General features: G+C 45.6%; 1 protein-coding gene and 1 non-coding gene across 2 annotated transcripts in view; both read left to right on the forward strand.

The window, feature by feature from the left end:
• The window catches only part of LOC109438476 (uncharacterized), a 226,723-nt gene that overhangs the window by 78,613 nt on the left and 120,734 nt on the right, over positions 1 to 27,376 (forward strand). The window lies entirely within an intron of this gene.
• On the forward strand, positions 25,211 to 25,336 carry LOC141569532 (U6atac minor spliceosomal RNA). The gene has a single exon (XR_012493257.1). It is a non-coding gene; the product is annotated as a U6atac minor spliceosomal RNA (small nuclear RNA).

Below are 27,376 nucleotides of genomic sequence, written 5' to 3' on the forward strand. Positions count from 1 at the left end.
AGCCGAGACGTCAGGTTCCATGGGGACCGTAGCTGAAGTCCTTTGGTTTCCCTGACCAGTGATTCTCGCCCATGGCTGCCCGTTTGCGTCCCCAGGGGAGCTTGTACAACAGGCCAGAGGCCTGGTCCCACTCTAGACCGGTGACTTTGTGGTCTGCTCTCCATGCTGCCCTTCAACGCCCAAGACCGTCAAGTGAAGAGGCCCAGCTAGCCAGCTGGGTGATGAGCCGTGCGGTCCCGTTTCCCCGTCACACCAGCCAACAGCCTGTCAACGTCATACCTGTGAGTGAGGCCACCACAGACAGCCGAGCTGGCCTGCCAGCTCCTCAGAGAGCATGGGAGCATCTGGCAGAGACGGGTCCCGTTGGCCAGGCCACAACAAACACTCGCTTATGACACAGTCATAAGCACGTGTGGCTGTTGTTTTAAGCCACTGACAGTGGCTGGGTACACAGCGAGAGCTAAGCGACACGTCATCTTAGACCCAGGAGCGTCCACGAGGGGACAGCAGACTATGAGGACGGGCCTGTCAGTGTTCGTTTTCTACTCACCAACATGCTAGTGGCGGAAAGCGACACGTTTATTCTCATACAGTCCTGTGAGCCGGGCGTGGCTTAGCTGGGTTCCCTGCTCAGGGTCTCACAAGGCTGCAGACAGCAAAGCACCTGCCCTGGTTGGAGTCTTGTAATTTCTTATGGTCATGAGACTGACGGTCAGTTTATTGCTGGCCCTTGGCTGCAGGCCGTTCTCAGCGCGTAGAGGCCCCTCCACTTCCTGGAATGAAATGTGGTCCTCCCAACACAGGGAGCCCCGACATGGGAAGGTGCTTATTCAAAGCCAACAGGTGGGGAGAGAGATCCCAACCAGCTGCACACTGGTCTTAGGACCTGGTCACGGGCACATAATCACAGGTCACACAGCCTTGCCACTTCTGCTGCTTGGAAGCAGGTCCCAGGTCCCACCCACCGCCCAGGGGAGAGACTCCACGGGGGGGGGGGGGGGGGTTAAGGACCAGAGGCAGGAACCACTGGGAGCCCCTCCCTCCTACACTGACGTCAGCAAGCTCCCAGGGGAGGGCTTCTGCCCCACCCCCCTTACTGTACAAATGTTTCCCAGTCACTTCTTAGTGGCAGACACTGGGGCTGCAGCAGTGAGCCAAGTCCCAGAGGAGTGATGCTGAGAATGGGCAGCCCTGGGTGTCACTGAGCACTTTGGCTCTTATTCTCAGAGGAAGGAGGAGCCATTGGAGAGTTCTGAGTAAAGGAGAGGCAGGACCTCACTCACTCGCTCACAGGAAACCACTGCTATAGGCCGTTGAGTCTAGACTTCAGGGAGAGCAGCTAGGAGGCAGCTGTGACATCTTAGGAGACACCAGGGCTGGTGGGTCAGGAGCTCGCAGTAGAGGTGGATGACTTACTTCCCAACCCGGGACTAAAGGCTTGTCCTGGGCCACCCCCCTGCCCGGTGGAGGACCCAGGCTGAGTCCCAGGGATGGTCGGCCTGCCTGCAGGCCTTTAGATTTGGTGCTGCCTGTGCTTGGACAGCAGTTAAGTGTCATAGTGAAAGCTCACAGTCCTTAGTGTCAAGATTGGGATGGCGTCTACTAGTTACTGCCTGCAAAATGGGGGTAACAATGCTGAAAGCCCAGGTTTGTTTGTGGACCTAAAAAAATAGTTCAGTCAAGTGCCTGCAAGAACCAAATTGGTTTCTTCCCCCTCCTTCCACACAATACCGGCCTGTTGCTGGCCTGTCCGTGAGCATTTTGCCTTGTCTCTCTATCCCCTCAACGTGACTGTGATGGCGGGAGTTTGTGCTAACTGAAGGACGCCACTCGGATTGTGGATGCTGCTGAGCTTTGCTGGCAGCTTTTCCAGGCTGAGGGGACCATGCCCCACCCCCAGGGCTTCTTCCCCAGGGACACAGAACATAAAGCCAGCTGCTATTCTGCTCAGAGCCAGTGTGGTCAGAATGTCTCAGGGACAGTTGAGGGGGGACAAGGAAAATTATATAAAGTAACAAAGTGGAATAAACGCTGCTCCTGTCGTTGGCTTTGGCGGGTGCCACAGGAACTCGTGGGAAGGGCCCCAGGACTGTGTGTTCCAGACCCACGTGCTAAGGAGGGACGCACGGAGGATGGGAAGACAGTGAATTTACGATAAATTACTTGGGACCATGCTTTTCTACATGTGCCTGGTACTTGACTGGTTATCCAGCTTTTAAAAAGATATGGAAGGCCGTAGAAAAAAATGGAAATCCAGTTTCCAACGAGGAAAGCATTTATTATGGAGCATTTTCTTCAGCCTGCTACTGTGTGCCGGCAACCTTCTGGTAGGAGAATAAAGATATGAAAAGAACTGGTCTTATCACTTCCATCACGAGGAGTGCCACGTCAGTTACCTGAGGGCAATTATTACAAAGCAAAGGGGGCTAAGAAGTTAACCTGTCAGGTTTCTGAGCTGTCCATGAGGCCAAAATCGATCGAGTGTCAGGCAGCAAGGGGTTAACTGGAAAGGTTTCCTGCCACCTCCTCCCTGCAGCAATCAATCTACATTTTCATTTCCTCTAATGATGTTAATTAGGGTCGTTACAATGACAAAGAAAGGTTTGTAGAGACGGACCTTTGTGCAAGATAACCTTCTCTGTGGAAGCTTTACTTTTCTTTTGGGTCCATCCCTACCCTGACTTAAGTTCCTTGGCTGTTTGTCTTGCTTGAATTTTCCTCCTTGCTTCATGAAATGCATTCAGTGCTTCCAGAACTTACCTGGAAGGATACACACCAAATACTGTGAGTTTCTTGCTCTCTCCTTGCCCTCGCCCTCGCCCTCGTTCAAGCCCCCGCACTCCACACGTGGTCCTTTGCAGTAGCGTCTGTGTTATCTGGCTCCTTCCATTCCAGCTCAACACACGCACAAGTGCCAACGTGCATGCACCCGATGTATTCCTTTGATGGGCGATGCCTATACCTTAAAGGTCTGTTATTCTGTGCTTGATAAACTTCCACTGATTTCTTTAAGCGTAGCACAAATGTCTGCTGTCCCATGAATTCCCGGCTTCCTCCTTCCTGTCTCAGCCAGTCAGACCTTCACGTCATTGTGCTAAATCCACATGCTGTTCCTGTAGAAAGTTCTATTATAGGATTTGGGTAATGAACAATGCTGATTTATTCTCGATACAAGTCCCTCCACTGGGCCACTTGCTAGGGCTGGATGAATAATACGAGTAAGGAAGTTACAGGATGTTTACAAGTTCTCTCTCATAGAAACAGTGTAAGTAAGTGGGTCACTACCAGGCTCTAATCTGAACGCTAGGCTCACTCTAACATTACAGGGAGCTTGAGTCCACATTCCTTCATTGAATCTGTGCCTCTTTCCCCTATAATGATAGTCTTCCCCAGGGCACAGGAGGCAGTGGGAACTGGGTAGTCATACCAGGTTTAGAACAAGTCATTTTCTCTCTCAACAAGAAGGGGGGAAGTAGGGTAAGTGCAGATTAAAGAGGAGGAAACAATGAATAAGTATGGAGTCCACTGAAAAAGCCCAGAAACAATGACCAACTCACTGACAATGGACATCCCTAGTGCTCATAGTAGGATCTCTAAATACCATTTTCTACTGAAAGCATCCAAGGGTAATTGGCAAAATGGCTGAATCCCTAATTAGGGTAGAGAACGTGCAAGTTGAGCCTGAGATTTTTTGTCATCCTAAAAAGCAAGAAGGCTGTCAGAATCAAGGACTCAGGAACCACATGGATACGATCCCACTGGCCAAAAGTAGAACAATTAGAATATCACTAAAAATACTAAACATCATGAAGATTCTTAAAAAAATAAACAATTCATTGTTTACTGTTAGAAAATTCTGGAGAACCAAATCTCTGTTTTGAAAACCAATAAGGGAACAATTAAGCATTTATCCTAACTTTCTTATATTAATTGTATATTCCACTAGTGGATCTAGTTATTATCAAAGGCATCACAAAAATAGAGACAATAAAAAAATGAAGTTGAATCTCATCAAGCCTCTGGGTCTGCCACCAATTTATAGGAAATAGAAGGGACAGAGGAGCAATTGGCAAAATTCAGCCTATGAGAAACTCCTCGGAACAAATGACTCAGTTCGTTTTTCCAGCTGTCTGTATTTATGTCTATGCTCTGACTATGTCTACGACTAGTTTTATGTCTGTCATTTTTGCATTTATACCTATGTCTGATTTTGTGTCTGTGTCTTTTATCTATCTATTAGGAAAACATACGGAGGATGGGCCTATATATTAAAAGAGTTAAGGGACATGTCAATCAATCACAATTGTGAACTTCATTTGGACCTAGATCAGTTGCACTGTACAACAATTTTTAAGACAATCAAGGAAATGTAAATACTAATTGGCTATTTGCTGATAGCAAATAATTATTTTTCTTTATTTACAAGAGGAAAATTAACTATAAATTTAGGTGAGCCCTTTTTGAAACAGAATCTGAATTTTTTTATTGGTTTCAGGTGTACAAAACAATGTAATAGACATTGACACCCCTCACAAAGTAATAACCCCCTTACCCTCAATCTACTACCCCTGTGACATCATATATAGCTGTTCTAAATTTTTTTAAAGATCAAGAATAGAGGTGGACTCTTTGTCAAATAATCATCTCATACTTTAAGCTGATCAGAATTATCCAAACTGTCAAATTATAAATCACTGCCATTAATTACAAATTAAATTTACTACTAACTTACAGAATAATTAATTATAATTCAATATAATTTATTAGGTGAATAGAATAAGACTGAACGGTCAGTAACAGACCTAAATAAGTATCCATATCATTTACAAGCAGAAATAAAAGGGTTATTTATTGATTGTGAAAAATCACCTCTTTTTAGCTCTTCCTTTCCAAGTAGCATATAGACCCTCTCCGTTAATTTTTCTTTACTTCACTTGTCTTCCAAACAAGATAAAGTAAAACTTTGATTTGAAGAAAAACAATGAAAAACTAAGCATACCAAATATGGTACATTACTTTAGTAAGGTACGTATGATTAACAGGACCCCACATAGATGCTAATATACACATAAAATGCGAAAAACAGGTCCAAAACAATCCTACCCCAGAGGTTTGATCTTGTTATTTTCTTTCTTCATTTTATTTCTGGACTCTCTATTCTGTTTCATTGATCTATGTGTCTGTTTTTATGCCAGTACCATGCTGTTTTGATTATTGTAACTTTGAAGTATAGTTTGATATTGGGTAGAGTGATGTCTCCTACTTTGTTCTTTCTCAAAATTTTTTCGGCTACTCTTTTGCAGTCCCACATAAATTTTAGGAATAGTTGTTCTAGTTCTGAGAAGAATGCCATTGGTATTTTGATAGGGATTGAATTGCATCTGTATATTAATTTAGGTAGCAAGGACATTTTAACATTTCTTGATAAGTATGCATTCATTGCCATTTTGTTAGTTTTTAGGTTGTTTTTATGGTTGTCCTCTGTCCTTTCTTCTTCTCTCAATCTCTCCCTTTGTGGTTTCCTGTTCGTGTTTTATTTGGGTTCCTTTCTGTTTGCTCTTTGTATAACTTCTGCAGGCTTTTGGTTTGTGATTACCTTGAGGGTTATGTATATTGGTCTGTATAGCAGTCTATTTTACGTTGATAGGTGTGTAAGTTGGAATATATTCTACAAGGATTACATTTTACTCCCCCCCCCATGCTTTGTGTTACTGATCTTATTTTAGATCTTGTGTTCTGTGTCTCCTAACTACTTATTGCAGTTTGAGTTTAGTTTGATACTGTTTTCTTTTAACCTTCGTAGTTTTTAAACCTCTGACTTCCTGCATCTATTGAACACTTGGCTTTACCTGTGAGGATTTCCCTTTCTCATATTTTCTTATTTCTGGTTATGGCCTTCACTTTTCCGCTTAAGGGAGGCCCTTTGGCCCTTCCTGTAGCTGGTTTAACGGTGAAGAAGTCCTTTAGTTTTTGCTCTTCTGGAAACTCTTTCTCTCTCCTTCAATTCTGAATGACCACCTTGCTGGGTAAGTCATTCCAGGTTGTAGGGTCCTTCCTTTCGGCACTTTAAAGATGGCCTGCCTCTTCCTTCTGGCCCGTAAAGGTGACAAGAGGGCACTCCCCGAGCCCGCGTGATCATCGCGCATTTCCGGTGGCCGGGTGACGGGAACCTCTGGCGTCTGGGTGACCATCGTGCACTTCTGGGGGCCGGGTGACGGCCGGCACTGCTCTCTCCAGGGTGATGAGCAGGAAATTCTGATGCCTGGGTGTCATGCGGGGGACCCGCGGGGTCTCTGGTCCCGCTCCCCCCATAAGAACGCAGGACATGGTGAGGCCAAAAAGGAACACCCACGGAGCCATAGGTAGGGGAGTCATACCACTTTATTCTCTCTGGCGGCACTATACTCTCACTGGAGGCTGGATACACACTGTCCACAAACCGCCATCCACGCTTGCCAGCCCAGCCGCCATCTTCTTGCTAGCCCCATCCTTCTTCTCTTCCTCTTCCTTTTTCTCAAACCGCCATCTTTTCCTCTCTCTCTCCTAGCATAGCCACAGCAGTTATATTGTGGCCAATGGCTCACTGGTTACAGCTGACGGCCAACTAGCCACAGCTGATGGCCATGCAATCACAGTTGGCCATTTACTACCTGAGCCAACACCTTTCTATGTGAGGCCGAGAGCCTGGAAACTTCTTTCTGGGGCTCCGCCCCCACACTGGGTGACCGTTGAGCACGTGCCAGGGAGACACTGGGTGAGGAAAGCACTTCTGGCTCCTGGGTGATGGGCGGGCACTTCCGGCGCCTGGCTGGTGGGCGGGCACTTCCGGTGCCTGGGTGTGACGCACTTCCGGCGCCTCCTGGCGCAGCGTCGGCCGCCGGAGCAGCTCCTGACAGGAAGGCCAGTTGGGTGTGGTGACGCCCTGTGGTCCCTGTTCCCTCTGTTCGGAAGCTGAAGGCTCCAGGCGACAGAGCTGTGACCGCGCTGCAGTCGTCCGGCAGGTAGGCCAGAGCCCGGTAGAGCCCCTGCCGCCCTGTTGACGAGGACGGCCCCTCAGTGGTGCCACCGGCCCCTCCGCCCGACAGTTCAGGCGGCGCCCCAGCCTCTCTGTTGGGTCTCTGTCTTGTGTTTGCTGTCGGAGCTGGTGGTTCAGGCTCGGTGGTCTCCTGGGAGTCACTGCTGCTCAGTGCACAGGAGTCTGCCTTTGCCCCCGGGAGCGCGAGGGCGCGTCGGCCTGCGCCGCCGCCATGTTGGGCCGCTAACGAATTGGTTTTTCGTACGTGAGGTAATTACTACACCAGGGCTATGTTGTTTTTGCAGATAACTTCTTGGTTTTGAGGAATGTATATGTAAATACACGGTTTCCACGATAATGCCAGTGATTTACATGTGTTCATACCCAGGTGAAAGTGGGGGAGGGCACATAGGCAACCAGCCTGATTGCTCCTTCTCCTGTTCCTTTCGGTAGTTCTTGCTGTTCCTTTGCATTTCAGCGCCACTGTTGCTTCCTCAGAGTAGCTGCAGGGGACATTTCTCGTTCTTTCTTGGCATCTGAAAAAGCCAGGCACTTTGTTCCCGGAACTTCTTACCCCTACAAAGGAGACGCCACTCCAGCAAACCAATGTGCCTGCCCAGGTTTTAAGTGGCAAGAGTCAGGGACGCAAGGTCGCGAGTGTATTGCGCCCGGTGTAGAGTCGCACCGCTCAGTACGCGCTGGTTACCTTCGTGTCTGACTTTGGCCCGCGATGGGCTCCGTTGCTTGTGATAATGCATGTTGCTTGAAAAGCTTTTCCTGATTCCCAGGTTAGATCACACCTGTGTTAATAGATGCTCGTGGAGCCATTTGCTTCCCTTTCCTAGCACTTGACACGTTCTGGTTTGCTCTTGTGCTTACTGCTCGCGTGTCTGTGTCTCCATAATCGTACAGGAAGCTGCTTGAGTGCAGGGCTCATGTGTGCGGACTTCACTCTGTGTTCCCAGTGTCCAGACGGTTCCCGCCTATCGCGTAGATTCAGCAATTATCTGTTGAATGGATGAATAAGTGAATAGGAACGAGGGGGAAGAAGGGTGTTGTGTTGTGCTCAGAATAGAAAGGATGGACCTCTAGGTCCATCCATGTTGTCACAAATGGTAAGAATTCATTCCTTTTCGTGGCCGAGTAATATTCCATTGTATGTATGCACCACCTCTTTATCAGTCGTCTATTGCTAGACACTTAGGTTGCTTCCCTGTCTTGGCTGTTGTAAAAAACAGAAATAGACTCATTGATACAGAGAACAAACTGATGGTTGTCAGAGGGGAAGGGGTTGAGGGACAGGGTGAAAAAGGTGATTAAGAAGTACGCGTTGGGAGTTGTACAGCAGTTATGGGGCGTAAAACTACAGGATAAGGCATGTAGTCAATAGTACGGTAAGGACTGGGTACCAGGCTTATCGGGGGGAATCCTTTTGTAAGTTATGTGACTGTCTAACCGCTGTGTTATACACCTGAAACTAATACAATATTGAATGTCAACTGTAATTTAAAAATTTGGAAAAAAAAAAGTTGTGCTGTCCTTTAGGGCACACGGGAGACTGGGTTTCTGAATCCTGCTGTGGGTGTTGGGACCTCAGGACTAGTTAGGTCAGGGCTTGTGAGCAGCAGGGTCAGGTGCAGCTTTCACCGAAAGGCTCTTAACTGCCAGCGCTAAACTTTCTACTCTCTTGTCCCCTGCTTCAGGGACCAAATGATACACCCCCTCCAGGACAGAGGCTGCCAGCTAGGTGCTTGAGTGACGGTGTTGGGTTAAGACTCCAAGCTTGACTGTGTTAAACATGTAGGCTGAGCAAAAAATGGAAAACCTGTTGCATTAAGCCACTGAGATTTTGGGGTTACTGTCACTTCAGCACGACCTACTGTATCCTGACACATATAAGTAGGAGAGAAAGAAAAAGCAACCTAGAGGACATTGCTCAGAGACATAAGTCGTTTACAGACGACAAAGTCTGTGCGATTCCTTCTATAGAAGGCATTTAAAGTAGCCTAACATACAGAAGCAGCCCGAGGAACGGTGGTGACCAGGGGACGGGATGGGCATATGGGCAGTTGTTGGTCAAAGGATGTGAAGTCCAGTTACCTCAGATGAGTAAGTTCCGGGGATCTGCCCGGCGACGTAGTGCCTCTAGGTAACAGTAAGCTACTGTGTGCCGGAACTTTGGTAACAGGGCGGATCTCATATTGGGTGTTCTGACCACGAAAACAAACAAAAACGAACCAGAAGCCAAAAATGCCCCAAAACAAAACAAAACGAATCAACCCCCCAAAATACACACACACACACTGACACGGAAACTTTTGAAAGTGATGGATGTGTTTATTCCTTTGTGGCAATGGTAATGTGAGTGTATACCTATGTCCAAACTCATCAAAATGTATACATTCATTATGTGCAGGGTTTTTTGGTATACCTATTATATTTCAAAAAAGCTCACGGGAAAAGGGAAAGAAAAAGCACAAAAAAGAGGAGTGGAAAGAGGTTATTTATGGGTGAAGAAGAAATATGACAGCAGAGAATCTCTTCTGTAGTAGACACGTCCTTGGGCTTGTCGATGGGTATTTTGGGGGTTGACTCTCTGCCACTTACTAGCTGTGTGATATTAAGTGTTTCTTAACCTCTTTGAACCTCAGTTCCCTCACCTGAACAAATATGAGAAAAAAATATTTCCAAGTTTCAGGGGTTGCTGCACAGACTACATTTAAATGAGACAATTTATGTGTAAGCACCTACCTACCTGGCCTGGTGTGGGTGCTCAGTGAGTGTTGATGGATGGGTGAGTGGGTAGAGAGAAGTTGCAGGAGGGGCAGAGATTGAGGAAGCCACACCATCAGAGGCGGTCCCATTGCCAAGCATGCCGGGCTGCCGAGTCTGCCACTGTGCATGGTAATTTCGTGAATCGTTTCGAGCGGTGGGTTGTTTGCTTATTCAATCAAGAAGTGGATTTATGCCTAATTCCCAGGGCTCCTGTACAAAGTGCTGTGAGCTTAGAAGGTGCCCCAGCTCAGGGGCCAGGTTGCTGCAGGAGGATTTACGTGCGGGGAGGCTGGCCCTGCAGCCATGCACATAAATCTGAGGCTTGCCAGGAGCCCCGATTCGGCCTGGCACACCTTGGCACGGTGGCAGCAGCCCCGAGCCCTTCTCACCTTCCTGTGGGTCTTGATGTTACAAAGAGTGAGGCCAGGGCCAGGCGTCGAGGCTGCTGGGTCTTGTGTGTTCACTCATTTATTTAACCAGTAGGTGCTGGGCGCCGTGTCTGTGCCAGGCTCTGTGCTTGGTACTTGGGATGTCAGTGGAGACCTTGAAAGACAAAGCCTTGCTACTGTTGATGCTCAGAGTGTATTGGGAGCAGCCAACAAGACTGCCGGTGGTTGTGTTACCGTGTGAGAAGTGTCGCAGCGAGGCAGACAGTACCGTGCGGCAGAGGCAGCTCAGCTCGTCCTGAGCGCGGACGTTGGCTTTCCAGAGCAGGAGACCTCTCAGCTGAGACAGGAAGGAGACATCTAAGAAGAGGGAATGGCTTTTGCAGTCAAAGTAATGAGAGGGAATAAGAGAGACAAGAGAAATTCCGGAATGGGTAGCCCTCCATGTGGCTGGAGAGCAGAATTAGTTTAGAGAGGTGGGCAGGGGGTTGATGAAGCCCGATAAAGAGTCCAGACTTCACCCGAGGGGCCGTGTGAGCAGCGTGATGGTCTGTTTACTAGGGGAGGCTGGATGACAGCTAGGGGTCGGAGAACTCCAGGTGAACAATGATTGTGACCTGGGTTAGGATGTGACTGACGGCTTACAGGTGGGACAGGAAGCAGATAGTGACAGCTAACTGGGAGCCAGGCACTGTCAGAAGTACGTCTTAGCTGATTTACTTTTCATAGCTCTGCTGTAGGTTATGTTGTTATGCCCTTTTTAAGGATAAGAGAAATGAGGCACAGAGAGGTGTGTACCTTGCTTAAGGTCACACAGCTTGTAAGCGACAAAGCTGGGACTCGAACACAGGCCGATTAATTCCAAGTCCAGGCATTTAACACATGTGTTCAGCTGCCTCCTTAGCCCATGAGCTTTCCAGAGAGTCGGGGTCCAAGCCCTGTCACTTGTAGCACGTGGCACAGAGCCTGGCACTGGCTGGGTCTTCCTCCCTGTTTGTGGAAAGAATAAATTGGTGAGTGGGGCCTGGGCAGCCTGGCTTGCATCACCGCCCTGCCGTTTCCCACGTTGATCATTCCAGCCAGTCCCGGTACCTTGCCAAGCCTGGGTCCTCTCCTCTAACAAAGGTTTAATTAGGAAATGAGGCGACTGCCTCTTAGGGCTTCTGTGCACGTCCAGCCAATAACGGATGTGAAAGCGTTTTGTAAGTGACACGGTGCTCTGCTGGGGGTTATGACAGTTGTTACTGTCCAGGCTGAGACCCCACGTTGGAATTCCAGGCGGCATTCTTCTTTTTGTTGAACCCCAGCAGCTCCCTTTCCCTGGAAGTCTTCAGCGCAGATTAATGACTGTTATCTGTGCCAGGGGCTGTGGCCACCTGGCCGCCCCTCTCCCCCTGACAGCTGAGGCTGCTAGAAGCTCAGCAGTGGGGACCTCTCCTCCCGGTGGGGCTCCTTTCCCCCTATTTACTTCTCCTTTAATCTGCATATTATCATCAGCACAAAGCCCTCAGAATAACATCTGACAAATGACGCCTATTAAAAAAAAACTGAGCACGTCTCTTCCACCGCCTTCTAATTTGGGATAGCATTATAAGTATGCCTCGCTAGACAAGCAATATTATGTTAAGAACATGATAAAACACCGGCAGCTCTGTAATGGCACCAACCAAATGGTAATTTCTGCTTCAGAAATTGGTCATTTATTTTGCTGGCCTGTTCTTACGTTCAAATTAGATGAAGTTTAATATACTGTAAAATTGAATGTATTCTGTCCTTTTCAACAAATATGGCGTGTGTGAAAATGATTTATGGCTCCTGGGAACCTCTAAAATGTTAAATAATCCCTTTTTGTATGTTTCTTAAGTAAGTTATGGCCCGAGAGTTTAAACACAGGAAAAGCAAAACTTTATTAAGCTCCGGCCCTGGTTCTGCTGTCGGCAGCGGTGAGAACAGAGCTGTGGGCCACACATGTCACATCGGCTGTAGGAGCAGCCACATTAATTGCTACATTAATTTTCTTCTATTAACTGTAACTGGGAGGAAAGCAAGTCTTCCCCAGTGAGTGTTATAATTTGCAACTTAATTTTTAATAAGCTGTGTTGAGACGGTGGATGCTTAGCGCAGGTCATTTCTTTCAGTGGGTGTTTGGCACCCTGCGTTGGCTAGCGGACGGTGAGCGGAGCTGCTTGAAGTGTGTGGGGGGCAGGAGGTAGAGGGATGGGACCAGGGATGAGGGCCGCCTTCTGGAAAATGCCTTCCCTCCCTGCCTCCCACCGTCCAGAGCACTTCTCCCAGCCCTAGGAAAACTTGAGCAGCCCAGAGGAATGGCCAGGGGACGTGGCTAGATGTCTGAGACAGTGGCCATGCCACAGGCCCACTGTGTGACTGCAGATGGGTCATTTAAACACTCTAAACCTCAGCTTTCTCACCTGTAAGATGAGGAGATTCTATCAGTGATCATTAACTGACCCTTATCACATGTGCCAGGCATTGTGCTTACTACTTCACGTGTGTTAATTCATTACAGTCCCGTGACAATGCAATGATGTTGGTATGTTATCCCCATTTTACAGATGAGGAAACAGAGACATTAGGTAACTTGCTTCAGGTCAGGTCACACAGATGGAGGCAGGGTTTCATCCCAAACCCTGACTGTACGCTCCGTTTCTTTAAACCTCTAGGCTAAACAATCCACACTTGTAAGGAGACTCAGTTAAGGGACATGGATGTGACCAGGCTTGGCACTCCTTCACTGGGAAGTCTTCCGTTCAAAAAATATTTGATACCTGCCATATGCCAGGCACAGCTAGAGGCACTGCGGAGGGAAGCAGGTGGGTGACGAAGGTCATGGTCTTTACTGCACTTAAAATACACCTGAAAGCATTCTAAGAGTATGAGCTGATTGTCTCCACCCACCAGCCTCTTTTCCTGGTGACAACAGAACCTTCTGCCACTCGGATTCAGTGAGGAGTGCTGCTCTGGCAGTTGGAGAAGGGGAGGGAGTTCCTACTTGTCAGTCCTTCCAGACACAGACCCGTCTCCTTATTTATGCTGTTTCATTTTCACAACAGCCTGGCAAGGTGTACTGTTTTACAGAGTCAGTAACCCAGGGCTTGTCTGCGGGTGCTGTGCGCCCACAGCTTCCTAATTAACTACCCAGCATCCACGTTAGGCCAGCCCCGTCCCAAAGCCCAGCTGCCCTAGCGGGTCTTAGTGGAGCCAAAAGTAACAGTTAGCCTGGGGGAAGAAAAGGGCCTGGCGGGAGATTTGCAGACACAGTGCAAGCCCAGAATGGGGAAGCCCAGCACAGAATCGACAGCCGTGTGGTCGATAAAGAATCCTAGTAATTACTGATGGGGAGTTCTGGCTCCTCAGACCTGGAATTCTAAGCTCTCAGTCCTAGCTACGTGACCTTGGGCAAGTACGTAAACTCTTGGGCGTCAATTTCCTCATTTCTAACAGGGAGTGTTAGTAGTGTGGACTTCCTAGTGTTGAGAGCATTTAAAACGATGCTGTTTGGATGAGTGATCTTCGCCCAGCTCCCAGAGGAGAGAAATTCCGAATTAATTATATTAGGAATTCTTGTCCGGGGGTCATCACCAAGAAGAAAATCATAACCAGGGCTGTCCTCAGCACATTTGGAAAATACGCCCCACAGTATTTTGTTGGATTTCTGCTTATCCCTTTCCCTTTAGGTTGGGGAGATGGGTCAAATATCCAGCAAGGCCCAGCTGACCAGCAGAGAAAGACACAAACAGTAACCCACGGCTGCTCCTTCCCCTATATATTCTGACTCTCTTGGCCTGGGACCCTCGACCAGGTGTATTTATTCTTGGATGATTCTTATGATTGGGCACTTTTGGGAAATGCTGCACCTAATGGTGGTTTTCAACTTTAATGTGTGTAAGAGTCACCTGGGGACATTTTTACACTGCAGATTTATGACCCCTCCATCCCAGGAAATTGAAATTCAGGGCCTTGAACCCCAGAATCTGATCTTGGTTTTGTTTGCTCCTGTTTTTTAATTACAGCCTCAATTTTCATCGCTTACATGTCTAATCAGCTCTGTACCACCGGTATTCAGCGTCGGATGCATTGTGCTCAATAAGTACTGGTGGAGCCATCTGTCCATCTATTTATCCATCTGTCTGTCCATCCATCCATCCATCAATCCATCATCTATTCGTCCACTCATCTATTTATCCATCCATCTCTCCATCTGTCCATCCGTAGATTCATCTATTCGTCCATCTATCTCTCCATCCATCTCTCATCCATCTATCCATCCACCCATCCATCCACCCACCCACCCACCCACCCACACACCCACCCACCCACACACCTACCCATCCACTTATTTATTCAACATATGTGTTCTGAGTATCATTTTGGTGCTGAATTACAGAACAAAAGAATTTCTAAAAACAAAGTTCTTCCCTCATAATTGTAGTCTTCTTGATTTATTTGGGGGTGAAATTAACCTTATTCCACATATAACAAGATTTTTGAATGAAGGAGGAAAGTTATATTCTGGTAAACTTGGAGAAGTTACTTAACCTCTCAAGCCCTTGCTTTTCTGGTCAGGAAACATGATAATAGTCACCCATACTCTGTTCTGAGAGTATCTGATACACAGTAGGGACTTAGAACAATAGTAGTTATTGTTGTTCTTAGTCATACATGGAAAAGACTATCCACAGGACGTGTTTAACTGGCATGATTTTCTCTGATGTCATTTCCCAGGTGAATTGCCAGGTAATAGTACTTAATACAATTATTGTATAATCCAGTAAGTTCATTTCACATACCCTGTGATTTTCTTTTTCTGGTTTCAGAGTTTTTTTTTGTTATGTTTTTTTTTCTCCTTATATCTGGATGAATGGTTTCCATTTTGGTTTTTCCTTTTCAGAAAAATCTCTATTATTTCCTGTCTTCTTCCCTTGTTGCTCTTATCTTCTCTGCTTCTTTTTTTAATTTTCCCCCTCTTCATCGTCTAGCCTTCTTATTCTTTATTATATCCTAACATATATCATTTTTTTCTCTGATTTTCCATCTTCTCCTTTTGGTCTTTGTGCCTCTCTCAGGGGCCCAAACAAGTTCTTAAATGATGGCTCATTGAAAGAGTGTCCTTACTATGAATTTTTAGAGTAGATAAGTTGAATGCTTCATGTTTCTCTTCAAGCTAACAACAAAAAAGGGAAAGCTATGCCTTTACAAATAAATCATTATTTCCTGTTGTGTGTGTGACCCTCAGTGTAAGTCTGACCGTCCCTGTGGCCGGGCACCAGTTGCAGTGGTGCATTTTCTACAGAGTGAGAGAGGAAAGACGTTTTCAAGACGACCTGGTTCCAGCATTTAACTCGCCTACTAAACTAGCTTTAAGGGTTTGAGGGTCTCATTTGACTTCTCCGGGCTTCAGTTTCACATTTATCAAGTAAGTGGGTTGTACCGAATATCTCTAAGGCACGTCTTACTACTAAAATTTCCACGAGTCTAATCTCTGATTCATTTCCTATAGAAATGCTATCAACTGCCAAATTTCATTAGCCTGACAAGCCTCACTAGGCATAAGCAGAGGTATTCAATTGCAAATAGAAGACAATTGACATTATATTTTTCAATTTTCTCTGGGTCTAATGTACAGTGTCAGACTTTGCTTTTCTTTTACTTTTGGAAATATATTTCTACAGAGCCCCAAAGGGCACCAGCACGGTTACTTAAGTCAGGGGGAGTGTTTGCAGGACCCTCTTTTCCTGTAGGCAGATAATTTCTTTTTCTGCCCCTTGAAAATATCATTAATGATTTTAAGATAATCTTTCCAGCCTTATTGAAGCATAATTGACAAAATTATAATATATTTAAAGTATATAACATGATTAGTTGATATATATATACATACAATAGTCTGTCTCTGGATCTTTTAGTAGCTGCCACTGTTTAATTTTTAGAGCCAAGCAAACTCTTTCCTTCCATGATCCTTGGTAATAATTTCCTTTCATTGAGTCTTTATCCCAGGAAAGTCCTGCACACAGTGAAATACTTTCTTCACCATAACACCAAGAAGCAAATGGATAAAATGCTTTGCCACCTGATATGACTCTAGGGCACCTCATCACCATGGTTTCTTCCCGGAATTTGTCAGTTACCCACTTGAAGTACTGAGAATTGTCTTCAGTACTTTGTCTCACGGTGTCTCTACAAAGTTCTGGACACAGTCCCAATTATGAACATCTCTACTTGTGGAGACAGGTCACACTCAGAATGCCCACTGAACTCCGCATTTCCTCTTGCCGACATTCTTCTTGTATTACCAGATTCAGGTACCTCCACTAAGTTCTACTCAGTTCCTCAACTTACAAATATTTGGAACCTCTCTCTGCATCTCCCTTTCCACAGAGGTCCAAATCCTGTGAATTTGACCTCAGAATTAGGTGTTGATTCAGAATTGTCTTCTCTGTCTTCATTTCCATCCTGTTAGTACCTAATCTAATGTCTCACCTGTATTCCTGCAATTACCTTCTAACTCATCTCCATGCTTTTACTCTTGCTACCCTCTTACACTTTCTTGACCAGACAGAGAACAGTGTTTCCAACTTGGAGACTTTCAGTCGTTCCCCGTGGTTTTCGTGATGTAGTGAAAACTTCTTGGTAGGCACAGAGCCCTTCGTAATCTGCTTCTCTCTACTTAATTTCCAGACACTGTTGGGAAAGTAACATTCTCCTGTTGATAGTTGGCTAAGCTGATAGGATGTAAGCTTAGGGAGAACCATTTAATAAAAAAGTCAAAACACATGAGGGCAGGCCTATGATGACAGAGAGAGAAAGAGAGAATGAACGTGTGAGTGAGCTCGCCAGAAGTAGCGTCATGTGTGCAGATTAATTCAAGACGTGGGTTCAGCCTAAGGCTTCCTTGAACTTCTGTATGCAGCCAATAGGTTATTTTTTTTTTTGGGGGGGGGGGCGTGTGTGCTCAAGTTAGTGTTTGTTGGAGTTTCCCTTATTTGTAAACAAAAAAAGTTAATTTGAATTTTTCTTCCAAATGTACATCAAAAGGACTCGAGTTATCCCATCATGTCTTTCAGTAAGGGCAATACAAATTTTTTAAAACCCCCAAGTCATGATCTACGGGGGTTCTTGTCATTACCCCAGTGGACCCAGCAAGCTTCCATATATTAAGATACGGATATTACAGTATTACAGGGGGGCAGTAGTGGCCCAGTGTTAGCAATAGCTTCTGGTTGCTAACGTGTCCGATATACCAGACTCTTTAGCCACAGTACAGCTGATCATAGTCACAACCCATGTGACACACAATTAACCCTACTTGGCATCTTAAGCTAGGAGGATCCAAGGAGTTAAGTAGGGTTAAAATCACGCACACAGTAGATGAGGTCACTGAGATTTAAACTCACGTTGCGTCTGCCTTCCAAATATTTGTTGCGTCGTACCACACCGTTCAAACCGTGGACTGCAGCTGGTTCCCATACGAAAGAGTAAAATAATACTGACTGAGCACCGACTGTGTGTCAGGTGCTTGTGTTTTCATAGACATTCATTAAAATCCTGTGATGTAGGTGTTAGCAACCCAAATTTGTAAGTAATTGAACTGAGCAAGGACCAGGAAGTTCCAGCGTCAAAAAGAAGCTAATATTGGGGTCCAGATTCATGATACCTGAAATCAAAGCTCATGCTTTATTTTTCTTATTATTCCTATTGATTCCGTAGTAAAGTTCAAAACCAAACTGTCTAAATAATCAGAGAAATTAGGGCATCATGAAATCTATGCCATTGGATTAAATTGTTGGGGAATTTAACACATCGAGGGAAAAGATAATTATTGATTCATCTTTAAAAGAACACTCTTCTCTTTAAAGACTCAAGATTCACATTTCTAAAATGTGGGTATAGGACTTAATGACCTGAAAGCTTCCTTCCTCCTAAAATTTTACATTTCTATTATATGTCAATTGAGCCATCAAACACACTGGATTGCTTTTAGGATTAGGTTTGACAGCAAGTGAGAGAAACTGAAAAAATAGTAGGTTAAAAAAATAGAAGTTTATCTCTCTCTGGTTATATTGAGAGGAAGGCCATCCAAGGCTGGTATGGTGGTTCTGTCCCACAAAAATCTTAAAGGACCCAAGCTCCTTCCAGAAAACTGTGTCTCCATCATGATTTGAGCTGATGGCTAGATCTTCACCCAAAACAGTTGTATTCCAAGCAACGTTAGATACATGAACAATGATAGAAGAGGCAAAGCGTAAATTACAATTGTCTAAGAAAGCTGCCATGTGACACTTCCAGTCCACGTTCCATTGGTTAGAACTCAGACACATGACCACAGCTAACTGCAAGGGAAGCTGGGAAATGCTGTCTTCCCCTTACACTGTCTTGTTCCCGTTTCCGGTGAGGGGGGACAGCTGTTGGTTTTCACCACACACACTTGTTTGTAAAGAATAAATCACTGAAAATAACCGACTTATTTGCCTAAAACTGAAGGCTATATAAATGTTAGGTCATAACCCAAGTGAGATGTGAAAACTAAATCTTAGTTTGGTAAGCAAGTCTCATGGGAAACAAGTAATGTAAAAATTGCCAATCGCTGACCATTCTATATTCTTTTGAAGGTAAGACAAATTGATTGGTTAATCTTGGGCAAACTATTTCATTAAACCTCGTATTCCTCATCCCTAAAATGAAGATGAAAATACCTACCTTCCAAGAGTTTTGTGAGAATGAGGCTGAAATGAGTGACTCCTTACACAGGTAGATTTGTTGTTATAGATTTGGTTTTTAGGATAAATGTTATGCACGTTTATTCCACACATATACAGTGGTTTTGTTACCAGAGAGCAGCTCTTTCTCCGTGCGCTGTCCAGGTTCTTTGCATCTTGAGCAAAGAATTGAACGAGAGACAGAAATATATAGTGGTGACAGAGCAGTTTATTAGAAGCGAAAGAACATTCCAAAGAGATAGTAGGGGCTTGAGCAACAGAGTGACTCAAAAGGCGCCGACTGGCGAGGACTTGGAGTTTTTCTTTTCTCTAGAATGGGCTGCTGCTCTCTGGGTGTGGAGCCATTTGATTTGCACCTGGATTGACAGGAGACTATTACCTCATCTTTTTAGACTGCGCATGTTCCTTCCCAGAATTCAGTCTGTTGTAATGATATTAATGAACTTCTGGGCATATGTATGATATTGCAATGACGGTATAATGAGGCCCAGGTGAAACGCAAGGCGCTGTGGCCTTTCCTGCCGGTCTAATCTAGTTGGGTGCTTTGTCCTTTAGCTTCCTCAGTGGTTGATGGTTATCGTGAGTAAGGGAAAGGTTTGGGCAGAGAGGAGAGGTCTTCTGGGTGGTCGATTCTGTGGGTTGTGTTGGACGTGCAGGAATGCAGAGACCCGATGCCTGTCTCTAACTGCCTGCTTTGTTTTCCCCCTGAGAGACGTAATCCCCATAAAATCTCTATGGGAAGTTGAGGGACAGGAGGTCTCTCCTGTGTCTGCTTCCTGCTGGGCAGCGGCATAGAGCTGTCCCTACCTAGTGGGGATTCACGGAACTCTCGCCCAGTCTGCCCTCCGATGAGAGGAAGGGGTCTTGGGATCCGCCTGGAAGACCGTGTTGGCTTCTTCGGTCGGGACTGGTGATCTTGCTGGGGCATCCTCTGTGTCCCCAAAGCCCCCAAATGAGGAAAAATAGATTTTAATTAATAAATTTAAAAGTGTGGGCATAAAGGGCAGAGCTCAAAGCTATTGATGAGGGATGGCTACATGATGGGAAGTCCGTCAACTCTGAGCCTGTGGCCATTCAGCCGGCCATTCAGACAGGTGGCGCTAATTGTCCAGGAGCTGGGTCCGCAACGGGTTGGAAAGAACATTAGGCTTCAATGATTATAGTCAACAAGTATAAATCACAAGTTTCAGGGTAAAAAGCAGGGGGTAAAAACGCTTCTTATGATTCAGGCTAAAAACAATCTGTTGCCTAAGATTAATAAAATAATTAAAATTCATAAAATAATTAAGAAGCAGTGGGGGTAGAAGCTAAGAAACTGGGGAAAAGGAAACTTAAGGAAAAGAAAACTTGAAATCACTATAGGAAAGGAAACAAAGGTTTTCAGTAACCCTCCCTCTGAAAACAGGCACAGCCTGTCTGTGCCGCTGCTTGGCCCATGTCAGTTTATAAACCTTAAACAGATGGTATAAGCTAGGAGTTTTGGTCTCTGCCATAGCAGTGGCGACTGTATCAGCCAGGTTCTCCAGAGACACAGAACCCATAGGAGAGAGAGATACATGTGTAATAGGAATCGGCCCACGTGGTCATGGTCCCACGTCCTCCATCTGCAGGCTGGCGACCTAGGAAAGCTGGTGCTGTGGGGGTGGGAACTGACGATGTGAGTCCCCTTCTGAGTCTGAAACTTGGGGACCAGGAGCACTGATGTCCCAGGGCAGGACAAGAGAAGATGGGTGTCTCAGCAGGTGCAGAGAGAGGAAATGCACCTTTCCTCCACCTTTTATTCTACTTGGGCCCTCAGTGTGGGGTTTGCCCGCAGCCACTGGGGAGGCCCCTGTACTATCTCAGCTCACCAGTTCAATGCTCATCGCTTCCAGAAACGCCCTCACGGACACACCCAGAAGTAATGTTTTACCAGGTGCCTGGGCCTCCCTGAGCCCGGTCAAGTTGGCATGTAAAAGTATCCATTGCAACAGCCCTAAATTTAGACAGCCCTCAGCTTTCTAGAAGGGAAGCTAACTGCTTGGCTATCATAATGATTTCAGGAATGGCTGGATTCATTTGTTCAAATGATGTGATTAGGGTTTTATCTTCTCATCTTTGATTCACTCCCCTCTCTATTGGTGTAGTTTTCATCTGGCTTCTCCTCTTCGGGTGGCAAAGATGGCTCCAAGGGCACCATCTTGCCATTTTGTCAGTTCTCGTAGAAAGAAAGTGGCTCTTTCCTAATCCACCCTGGGAATGCCCTCAGTGTCAGTCTCCTGGTTCTGTGTGGGGCACACACGGATATCTAACCAGCACGGACTCCCCATGGGGTAGAACCAGCTCAGTGCCTGTGTCTGATTCACCACCCCCTGGGGTCTGAGGTCGGCTTCCCGCTTCAGCACCAGGCGCTGTGACCGGAGCAGCGCGGGGCAGACACTGCAACGGGCTGAATGTAGAAATTCGTTTCTCTGCCCTTTTCCCTTTATAACCTGATGACTCTTAGACTCCTGAGAAACCACACAGACAATCTGTGCCTCTCCTTTGATACACGAGCAGGACTAAAAGGCTAAGTGACTTCCCCCGTGACCCAGAGCTGCGAGTGTCAGATCCAGGGGCAAAACCCATTTCTCTTGGGTCCAGGTCAGTGATTTTCCCACTCTTCAACTCCGACTCCTTCGCTGTTGTTGATTTGGCTCATCACTTAGGCTGGAAGACACATGGAACAGGCATCTTGTCCCAGAAAATCTGCGCGGCTTCATTGGAACGCTCACCGGCAGGACAGTGGGATTCTCACTCTGCTTTCCTAGATCTGTGGCTTCAGACTTTGTGGAAAGATTCATTACTTGTCCACAGAAGCACAAGTTAAAATCATATGCTTTCCTCTTAAGAAATGCAGCTGCCGTGAAGCAGCATAACCTGTCCTAACCCCAGCGCGCAGGCCCGAGCCTGTCACTGTGCTGGGGAGTCACGGGGTCACAGAGGGTCAGAGCTGACACACGTCCCCCCCTCCCCCGTAACGTGCTTGTCTTCAGCAGCGTGTTGCAAACCTTTGCACGTCAGTGATTACAAGTCTGCATAACAGTTTCAGTGGTTGTAGACTGCTTCACTGTTTGAGTAAGTCCTTATTTATTTAAACTGTTCCTATAGTTTAAGGCATTTCTTCTACACTGTTACGAGCAATACAGTGATGAGTGAGTTATTTATGTTTGGATAATCTTTCAGTCAGGGTCCTTTAATTTCAGGAAGCAGAAGTAAATTATGACCAGCTTGAGGGGAGAAAGAATTTATTAGAAGGATTGAGGTAACTCACCAATTTGAGTCATAGACTGAATAACTCGACGTGAGAAAGGAGGTGGATCCGCGAAGCTCTCGGGATCCAAGTAGCAGAAAGGAATTGAAAGTCCACAGGCTAAGACCGTGGACGTGAATCAACTTCCACCATCGTCTGACCTTGAAGCTCCTTCACTAAAGTCCAAGCAGGAAGGTCCGTGAGGTCGGCCTTGTGTGCATGGCTGCTGGTTGGCACCTTTATTTACGGTACTACCCAAATTACAAAGAAATAGTCATTTCCCAGAGAAAAACCAAGGGCTTCAGTCAGAAAACAGGGAATGGGTGACACTGGACAACTGAAGAGGACACCATAATGTGCTTGTGTGGTACTTCTTAGATTAAATTCCTAGAAATAAAAGGGAGTTAGGAGGATATAAAATCATTTTTAAAATCTTCTAAACAATGCAAAAGAATTTTGGCAGCTGGAAAGCTAATAAAGAGTAAGTTATTATTCATAATGATAGAGTTATTAATAGGTTGTTATGAGGAGTCCCAGGAGATTTTTCTCAGTCTGCCTTTCATATTACGTTTTGGAATTCCCACCAGAGACAGAGGGAACAAGGGTTGAGTTTTATGCCAAAACTCATCACTCTGTGCTCTGTGAAGTATATAACTAATGTTTAAGTGAGAGCTCCAAAGAGAAGAGGGTGAATGCCTTTATTCACTGTCAAGAGAAAAAAAAGAGAAGAATAAATGGAACCTTGGAACTCAGATTCTTATGTTTAAGTACAATGACATAAAACTCAGAGAGAAAGTTAGTATAATGGGTTAGAACAAAGGCTTTGGGGTTAAGTGTATCTAGTTTGAGTTCAGGCTCTCCCACTTTCTAGCTCCTTCCCTTTAAACAAACATCTGAGCTTCAGTTTCCCCATTGGAAAACTATGTCTAATATTAGTATCTACCTTATTGGGTTATTGTGAGGATTAAATGAAACACTTTTTAAGACACCTAGGAGAGTGGCTGGATTATGGTAAGTGCTCAACTAATCGTAGCTCTCAGGTACTGGGTTATAGTAAGTGCTCAACTAATCGAGCACTCAGATACTGGGTTTGGAAAAGTGCCCCAAGGACTCCGACTGTGAAGGAATTGCTGATGTCCATGTAACACTGGGATCAATCTTACCTGTTACACCTTCTGCTGGGTGACAGTCTGAAGGACACTGTTTTTTTGGATGGTCAGGATTTTTTTTTTTAATTTAAGTATAGTTGGTCAAAAAGATACATGCACCCTCATGTTCATTGCAGCACTCTTCACAACAGCCAGGATATGGAAGCAACCTAAGTGTCCATCGATAGATGACAGGCTAAAGAAGAGGTGGTCCGTATACACACAGCCATAAAAAGAATGAAATCTTGCCATTTGTGGCAACATGGGTGGACCTAGAGGGTGTTACACTACATGAGGTAAGTCAGACAGAGAAAGACAAATACCATGAGGTCTCACTTACATGTGAGGGAGAATTTTAAGCCACCACATTTCTGGCCGGGGACTGGACAACCGTCATCCTGATGACAGTTTGGGAATAGCCTTACCGCCTCAAACTGGACTTCATGTTAAAATTATCTTTTAACTTACCGATACATCTTTTTAGAAACAGACATAAAAAGAGTGTACCTTCAAGTAACATTTAAACAGACGCTTATGTATCTATGACTAAGCTTGAGAAATAGAACATTCAACAGTATCAGAACTTTGAAAGTCATGCCTTTGTCCCTTTCTGAGCACCTCTTTTTGCCTCCTCCTCAGAGGTCACAGCTCTTCAGATATTTTGTGTTATTTATTCCTTGCTTTATAGAACTTCCACAGAGGTCTGCGTTCCCAAACACTAATTTTGCCTGTTTTAGAAAATCTACAGAGAATCATATAGAAGGCATTTTTATGGGACTTGCTTTTGGTGGTTAACATTGTCACTTGGGATGACACGCTGCTCTGTCCTTCATTGCTGTGAGCAGTCCCTGTACAAATGCCCCACAATTTATTTTTTGCATCAATAGGGAAATGACCCAAGGAGATACGTCATAGAGCTTGGCATGCCAATGTATTTGGTAGAGTACTGACATTTCTTCTTTAAATCCTAGGAATTTTACGCCTCATTTGGGAATTTAACATGCCTACCAATTCAGTCAACATTGAAGGGAGAAATGGACCCTGCATATGGGCAGATAGGAAGTGAATTGGTTGCTGGGGTTCCTATGCCTGTCTCCACAAAATATGTGTACCATTCCCCAAAAATAAGACCTAGCCGGACCATCAGTTCTAATGCATCTTCTGAAGCAAAAATTAATATAAGACTCGGTATTATACTATATATTATATTATATTATATTATATTATATTATATTATATTATATTATATTATATTATATTATATTTATTATATTATATTATGTTAAAAACCCGGTCTTAGGGCCGGCCCGGTGGCTCAGGCGGTTGGAGCTCCGTGCTCCTAACTCCGAAGGCTGCCAGTTCGATTCCCACATGGGCCAGCGGGCTCTCAACCACAAGGTTGCCAGTTCAATTCCTCGAGTCCCGCAAGGGATGGTGGGCTCTGCCCCCTGCAACTAAGATTGAACACGGCACCTTGAGCTGAGCTGCCTCCCAGATGGCTCAGTGGGTTGGAGTGTGTCCTCTCAACCACAAGGTTGACGGTTCGACTCCCGCAAGGGATGGTGGGCTGTGCCCCCTGCAACTAAGATTGAACACAGCACCTTGAGCTGAGCTGCCGCTGAGCTCCTGGATGGCTCAGTTGGTTGGAGCGCATCCTCTCAACCACAAGGTTGCCGGTTCGACTCCCGCAAGGGATGGTGGGCTGTGCGCCCTGCAACTAGAAACGGCAACTGGACCTGGAGCTGAGCTGCGCCCTCCACAACTAAGACAGAAAGGACAACAACTTGACTTGGAAAAAAGGCCTGGAAGTACACACTGTTCCCCAATAAAGTCCTGTTCCCCTTCCCCAATAAAATCTTTAAAAAAAATAACCCGGTCTTGTGTTGTATGAAAGGAGAGGAGGTTAGCACTCCCCTTGACAAGGATGGAAGAGGCCCTCGGGCCTAACAACACGCATATGGTTAAGGCGTTGCCACCTACTTCGTGGCATCTAACCACTGTTTCAAAACAAACAAACAAACAAAAAAAACCCAGTCTTATATTATAGTAAAATAAGACCGGGTCTTATATTAATTTTTGCTCCAAAAGATGCATTAGAGCTGATGGTCCGGCTAGGTCTTATTTTCGGAGAAACACAGTAGATAATAAAATACATTCGTTGTGGAAAATGAAGAAAAGTATACAGAATCTGAAAATTACATAAACTCTTACCCACAGATGGAGCCTTCGTTAACATTAGGATGATTTCCTTCTAGTGTGTAGCCTTCTGCTCTCTGTACACAGATACACCTAGATGTAAGTGTCGCTCCCTCTGTCTCCGTCTCCATGTCCCTCTCCTCCATTTCTATCTCCAGAGATAGATAAAGATATAGATAGCCTGAGTACTTTCAAATTTAAATGACATATAAATACATATACACACTTTAGTTTTTTTTACAAAATTAAGATCGCAGAATGTACAGTATGTCCTGGCTTACGTTCAGTCATTTTGCTTCGTAGAATACCATACATGTGATCCCTTGTCACTGAGTGTCTCTGCACCGTGGTTTTAATGGCTTCATCATTTGTCATCGTATGGCCATACCGTAATTCATTTCACAAATCTCCTATTGTGAATATTTGGTTTTTTAAATTTGTCACTGTTACAAATAATGTGATAATATCATATGGGCATTTCTGAGTATTTCCTTTGGAGAAATTTGTGAAAGCAGAATTACTAGGGGAGAAGATATAAACACGTTTTAAAGCCTTTTAATATGTCTTGGCAAATTACCTTCAAGAAAGGATAAAACAATTTACTCTCCTACCATCAGTGAGTGTATTATCTCACCACACTCTTGACAACAGGAGGCATTCCATATTTAATTTTATTCTTTGTCAATTTGATAGATGAATAATGGCATTTTGTTGTTGTGTTAATTTGCATGCATTTGATTACAAAATAGGCTTATTATTTTAGCTCTATATTATCCATATGTATTTCTGCATTTGTGAACTGCCAATTTATTTCCCTTGCTTCTTTTCTATTGGCTAGTCCCCCTTTTTTCTTCATTGATCCACTAAAGTTATTTAAATATGAAATATGTTAGCTTTGGGGAAAAAGCAGTGATAGAGCGAACACACATAGAAAACACTGTGGTAGAATAGCCCTGAGACCACTAATAATCGTTGTTCTGCCTCTGGGGGCTCCGTGTGTGTGAGCGGTCGTGCTGGTCGTTCTCAGGTTGCCACGCCATCCTGGCCCGTGGGCCCTCCCTCCTGCCCTGCACCTCAGGAGGCTGGCCTCCCTCCACGCACGGCTTCCCAGGCCCTCAGTTTCCCGTTGGTTTTGGCTAATGGGCACCAGCGACAGGAGATGAGCCGGCAGGAGGAGAGCGGGAGGGGTGCTGTGACCTCTCCCCACTGTGCTCTGGTAGAGCCCGCCAGCTCTGTGGTCACAGCTGCTCTCAGGTAGTCCTGCTTCCACAGGCCCAGCTGTTCATCCAGAAACAACCACTCTTCCCTGGGCCACTTGAACCTGGGGTGGAAAGAGCTTCCTACTACCGTCCTCGTCCTCTCGCCGTGCCCCCAGCTCTGCACGGGGCACCTTGCGTTAGCTCTTTATCGGCACCCCTCAGGGGGTCGTCTGCTTCCTGCCGGCCGTGTGCCCACAGGGGTGATTAGCTTTTCCCTCCGATGCATCTTCTCACAGCCATCGTGTGCTCTATGTGTCCTGGCTTGCGTCCTTGAGGGCGCTCCCCGGCCCCTGGGGCTGCCGTCTGGGCCTGGATGGCCACTGCCCACTTTTCTGCGGAGGTTCTGGCCTCGTCATTGCCTGTTGTCTATTGACCATTACAGACTGTTAGCCATCGCACATCGGTTCTGTAGCCTCCAAAGCTACCACTTGTCTTGGTTTTCTTTCAAGTATGTTTGGACATGTAAACATCATAAAAGTATACTTAGTCAAATTGCCTGTATCTCCTTCTGTAGTCTCGGTATCCTTCCCAATTAATCAGGCTTTATTGTCCTGAGACTTTATGGGTGTAGTATCTTCATTTGTTTTCTAA

This window comes from Rhinolophus sinicus, chromosome 18 (assembly GCF_057876585.1).
Source record: "Rhinolophus sinicus isolate RSI-liver-muscle chromosome 18, RSI-T2T, whole genome shotgun sequence".
NCBI lineage: Eukaryota > Metazoa > Chordata > Mammalia > Chiroptera > Rhinolophidae > Rhinolophus > Rhinolophus sinicus.